Source organism: Tamandua tetradactyla, chromosome 15 (genome assembly GCF_023851605.1).
Source record: "Tamandua tetradactyla isolate mTamTet1 chromosome 15, mTamTet1.pri, whole genome shotgun sequence".
NCBI lineage: Eukaryota > Metazoa > Chordata > Mammalia > Pilosa > Myrmecophagidae > Tamandua > Tamandua tetradactyla.
In genome coordinates this window covers 34,108,514-34,114,513 of record NC_135341.1, presented here as the reverse complement: position 1 = coordinate 34,114,513, position 6,000 = coordinate 34,108,514, and the positions used below count along the sequence as shown (strand labels likewise).

The following is a 6,000-nucleotide window of genomic DNA, read 5'->3' as shown; positions in this document are numbered from 1 at the left end:
TCATAAAGATATCCATTTCTGTAAATATCAACTTATGCTGTAAGAAATGGCTTATTCAACTTACACAGATATGTTCAGGGTCAATAGGTAAAAAGGTGTGGCTGACACCAAGGAACATTGATAATGAGGTTTTAAAAATTCAGAATTATGTATGTATATATTTGCTACTTAAGACCAGTCACCCTAAGCAATCAGGGCAAAAAAAAATTCAATATAAAACTATATAAATCAAATGGATCTGTTGCCAAAACATTAGCACAAAATCTATACATTTCTTTATTTCAGGATTTGACACATTAAAAGAAAAAAAAAAGTCCAACACATTTCAGAAAATGTACTAGAAATAATAAATAAACATTTAAAAAATCATATATTCCCTTAAAGTGCTGTGCACTTTCAGTTTTTCTAAATGAGACAAACCTTTTCTATGGCAAACAATGGTATGCTACAGATTTTGGTAATGAAAATTATGTTGATAAATACACAAGACATGTATATATTTCACAGTATTTTTTTCACAGTTATCAAATATAAAAATTGCATTCAATTCATACATCTATGAACACTCAGCGTCCTCACCGTGTGGATTGGGGGGGAAGGGGGAATGTAATCTTTCAAGTCTGGACTTCAAATTCCTTTTCTTCAGCATGTGCCCTTTACATGTACCTACCAGAGACTTTCTGCAATGTGGTCATGCTCTGAGATGATGGCAGAAGGAAAACGTTATGCTGGGATGAGGCAGCCTGGGCTGGGCTTTGTCTTCCAGCCCTTCAGGAGGACTGATGGAACCCAGTCTCCTCGAGGGCATTTTAAGGCTGTCTGAATTTCACCCGAATGTCCACACCTCTAGGTTCTGAACTATGAAGTCTTCCTTTTTGGAAAGGATATCATTATTGAACGTGCTGCAGGAGTTGCTTCATCCGTGGTATAAATCAGCATCCAGCCATAAGCCAAATCGTCCCCCTCCGCCACCAAGTTCTAAAGAACTTACGTCTCCACTGATAAAGTACGAGTTTTTTCCACTCCACTTAAAGACCTTGAGTCAGAGTTAAACGTGTAAAGAAAAGTTTCACCTATACCATGGTAGTGGTCACTGAAGTTGAAAGGATGAGTTGCATATGTTCCAAAGATCTGGTTGTTCATACCTTTGATGACCAGCGAGACAGGACTATCCAGCAAAGCCGATTTCCGGTAGAGAGTTTTCAAGCTGGTTCCATGGTCTAATGTCCCACATGCGAGTCTCTATGGATACCCCTGCACCCATGCAGGAAGGCGTCGGGCCAGCTGCTCCATGTGCATGCTCTCCAGCAGCACGCTGTGGGCCTGCAGGACCGGCAGCACCTCCTCGTCCTTGTCCTTGTAGTAGCTGCACGTGCTCTTCCAACACTTAGCCTTCTTCATGGTGATATCTCCCAGCACTTGGTGTTCAGCTCACTGCAGAAGTTGTCAATCATATTCAGTCATTCCTTTTCCACCACCACAAAGCCTTGCCCTTTGGCATCTTTCCTGTAGACGTCAGGAGACCGCTGAACGAAGAATGTGTACAAGTGATCCATCCTTTCCCCAGGAACGGCAAACCAGTACTCTGGCTGCTTTCTTCACCTGCCATATTGCTGGACAAAGGTGGTTGCGTGAGTGGCACAGGATTTTCTCACTGGTTTTCCCACTTTGATGCACAGAAACATGGGTGGAGTCTTGCTTTCCTCTTCTTTTGAAGGAAGTATATCTTCAGTGAGAACCTGAATTCTCTTTTATAGCCAAAACTGAATTTTGGATTTATTATCCATCTGTGTACATTGGCAGCTGTTGTCCAGGGAAGAATCCAAAGAAGAGTCTCAAGATTCTTTAACACTATTTTCTTCCGTGGAAGAGCCTAGTGGCAGTGGAAAAGGCTCTCTCTCCTTCTCCCAGGTATTGTCGGGTGCTTTATTGCCCTCAGTTGGGGGATCACCTGCTTGGAGAAGAAAACTACTAAGGGTGATGTCTATTCCCACAGGTTCAATTCTTTTGTCATCACTTAATTATGTCTCTTGCAAATTTTCTGATAACCCTGGCCCTTCTCTGTTCTTATTAAGGTAGTGTTCAATGAGTTTAACTTGACGTATGGTCAGTGTGTTCTCCACCTGGCTTGCTGGGGGACCAGATTGCTTGTCCACTTCTGGCATTATATCTTGCTTCTCTCAGGCTTCTAAATCCAGGGTCCCCTTCAGTTCAGCATCACTCTCTTGTCCCGACCCGCACGACAGTCAACGGGGTCCGCCACCTGCTGAGGGAAGAATGGCTATGGGACAGAGAGACGCAAGAAGGACAGCAAGACAGGATTCTGATCAAGCTGCAAATTTTATTAAGCAAGCCGGGTGTATATATACCAACTTGGGGAGGGAAGTAGGGTATGTGGAGCATTATGATAGGAGGGAGTTCGCGCTGGCGGGAAGGGTTGGTTAGATGATTGGTGGCACTTGTTGCCAGGGAAAAAAGGGGCAGAACAGACTCTTGGCGAGAACCTATTTCCATGAAGAACCTTGTTGTAATATGTAGGTGCTATTGCATCAGCCAGGGTGGCCATGTTGGCTTAATCGCCATCTTAGGTTAGCCTCTGGTCCCCAACACTCTCTGTTCTTGAAAAGTTCAGGGCTGATTGCACCTGTTTTTCTGTAGCAGAACTGATAGTTTGTGACTTAGCCTTCTTTAGCTCCTCGGAGTCAAGAGCACAGGCACTCCTTTGAGGGGTCCCTTTTGTCCATTTCACTACCAGTTTGAGAAGAAAGTTCTTCCAAGTCAACAAAATCATCACCTTCCCCAAAAAGGGAATTTCCTTTGACTGTAGATTCAAGTGCAGCATGGGTATCAGGAGATTCCTTGCTGAGCTCTGTCACTGTGGTGGAAGTGCTGGTTGCCTCCTTGGGAGGACTCCAGTTTCTTGAACTTTCCAGACACAGAGCTGTGTGGGGCTTTGTATGTGTGCCTTCTATTGACTTCTCCAAAGGTGCTGTTGATGTGGAATCTGAAGTGATGGTTCTCTCTCCATTCTGCAGTCGTTCTTCTTTGTTGAGAGATTTGAACTTACTGAATGGGTTGATGTCCTTTTCAGAAGCCAAATCTTCCCATTCTCCAGGCCTGTACAGAGACAAAGCTCCTTAGGTGAACCCAACGGCAAGGCACCTTTGATCTTCATGTGGGAAATACCATCGCAGAGGGCAATGGAGACCGCCTCTTCCAGGGGCAGATAAGGCCATGCTCCTCACACCCATTCTCAATAACCTGGGGCCCCAACTTGTGAGAGTCAAACCTGATGTTGTTTGGGGTGAGGCTCATGATGCCACCTACAGTGCCCTTTCCATCAGTGAAGTATCAACAATTCAGTGTTAAAAATTTTACCACTCCTGGCTCACCTTCTTCAGAAGCAGATGATAAGACTCTTTTAATAGGTTTTAAGGCCTTTCTTGCCAAATCAGCATCAGGCAGTTTATCATATTCTGCATCTGAGGGCGAAGGAGAAACAGTAGCACCAGGACTAGATGCTGATAACCTTAAGGTACTGGAAGGAAAGTTGGCACCTGGTACAAAAAGGACCCGACCTGAATAGTATGTGTGAAAAGTTTATTCAGTTCCACAAATTTATTGGGCATAATGTTGAACTTCAAAGCTATGGAGTTTAGGGTGTCCTGGTTTCCAGCAGCGTTTTCCACAGCCCCATGCAGCTTCTGAACCACCAACTTCTTCCCTTTCTTATCGTGTTTTGTTTTGGTTGTCATCAATACTATAGTATCCCTCTAATTCTATACGCCTGATCTCCTTTAACTAATTATTTTCTCTCTTTTTTTTTTCTCTCATCAATAACATACTCCTCTTCATCCACAGTGACGTGGCACTTGTCTTGTTCTGGAATGACTGTGTCAGCAACTTCTTTTCCAGTATGGGTCCTTGTGGCTGAAGCCGAAGTTGCCTTTGCATTTTGTTTTGCTTGTTTTTTCTTTTTCAATTTAGGAAAATAGCTTTGTTTCCGTTCCTTCTTCTCTTCCTTGGTATCCATAATTCACCACCAAAAGTACAAAGTAAGTATTTGGAAAAGTCCTTCTTTTGAATCAATGTATCATAACCCTAGAAGGTGGGGGTGGGGGTGGGGCGAGTTCCTCGGGTCCGGGCGAAGGCGTGAGGGCGCGCGCGTTCTGGGGAGCCGGGGCTCTGGCGATCTGCGCGGGGAGCGCCTCCTCCCTGGTGGTTGGAGGGAGCGGTCCGGGAGGATCGTGGCCAGAGGAGGAGCCATGGGAGGAGGCGGGAGCGCCGAGGCGCGCTCCCCACGCCTGTCTCCAGCCCCGCCCGGCCCGCGGCGGAGGCCCGGCAGCCAGGCTGCGGGACTGGGCAGCATCCTCGGCGTCTAGAGGCCGCCCTCCATCGCCCGGCCCCCCCGGCTCCGCCCGGGAGAGCTTGGTTCACTTTTTTCGTTGTTGTTTATTTTTTGGGGGTGGGGGGTGGGGGGGGGAGTGCTGGGAGTGAAGTTAGGAAAGTAGTTGGTACTTTAAGGAAGTATTAGGGACTATTATGGTAATATACTCAGTTCAAGGCAACTAACAAATGATTGTCTTTCAGTTATGATATTAGAGCGGCAACTTCAGAAGCTGCCATGAAATTATCATGGCTTCTAATCTTGTTCCAGAGAAGGCAAATGTTAGTTAATAGTGACTTGGGGTAGAAAGGAGAGGCCAGCCAGCAGAAGAGTGGTACATGCAGATGGTGCCAATTCTGGAGTCCAGGAAGCCGTGAGGGGCTCACCCGTCACATGGCCGTCACAACCAGGTAGTAATGTTTGGGAGAAGCAGTGAAGCCAGCCGTGCCAGCACTTGCACGTGGAATACTTCCTGGGGAGCCAAGTGTCATGGGGCACAGTTTTTTCTGCACGTGTCATGCTCACGGTTCTGTCCATAGAAGTAGGGCCAGGCACAAAGGGACCCCAGCATGCAGGTCCCCCATTCAGACAGCAGGTTTTGTTGAGCTCCCAAGGGCTCTGGATTCCCAGAAATGGCACCAACTGGAAAGACTGATGGCGAATTGCAGGCTCCCCCTGGGACCGAGTGTCGGCACCTCTGAAGTCGGCGTTTCCCTGTGACCAATGTGCTAGTTCACGGTGGCCAATCACAGCAACTAATCCCAGTTCAGATACTTTGGAAATGGCCATGATCAAAATCACACTGGAAGGAAAGCACTCCATCTTCCTGCAGTTGGTATCTCTCAATTTAAGGGGAAAAAAATGATAGCATGGCTTTAACTGACCCAGGCATCGCCAAACACCCAAAGAAAACCATTAATTTCCTGAAGTAAAACAGGAATTTAAAAAGAAAAATATCCTAAATAAGAAATGCGCTTTCCCCAGAAGGAATTAGGAGAAGCCCGAGTCAGGATGGCCTGACAGTGGCTCAAGACACTTTTCTGTCCTAAATGAATGTTTTCCACCTGAAGCTCAGGATTTGGTCCTCCCGGGAAATCTCTTTCCTCCTTTTTCAGCTTTTTTAACTTGGTAAGAAGCTGAGTTTATTGAAGATGCATAATAAAGGAACTGGAGGGAAAACTTCCCAAGGCCAGTTTGGAGTAGGAAGGGTGATTTGGGCTTTTATAACCCAAATGGGCATGGGAGAATTGGATATCAGTAGTCAAAAGAATGAAAGAAGACCTTTATCTTACACCCTATACAAACTTACTTCTAAAAGAAAATGCAGGGAAACATCTTCAAGATCTAGTAAAAGGAGGTGGCATCTTAAACTTTATACCTAAAGCACAAATAGCAAAAGAAAAAAATAGACAAATGGGCTCTCCTTAAGATCAAGAGCTCTGAGCCTAAAAGGACTTTGTCAATGGGTGAAGAGGCAGCCAACTCAATGAGAGAAAATATTCGGGAAACCACATATCAGATAAAAGCTTGATATCCCTATGTACATAAAGAAATTATACAGCTCAACAACTAAAGAACAAACAGCCCAATTATAAAATGCACAGAGGACATGA

The 6,000-nt window shown here is 45.4% G+C and overlaps 2 pseudogenes; both read right to left on the bottom strand.

Moving 5' to 3' along the window:
* Positions 1-826: 826 nt before the first annotated feature.
* Positions 827-4,033, bottom strand: LOC143656777 (nuclear receptor coactivator 7 pseudogene; annotated as a pseudogene).
* Positions 4,034-4,669: 636 nt separating this feature from the next.
* LOC143656776 (protein Cripto-like) lies at positions 4,670-5,394 on the bottom strand (annotated as a pseudogene).
* Positions 5,395-6,000: the final 606 nt, after the last annotated feature.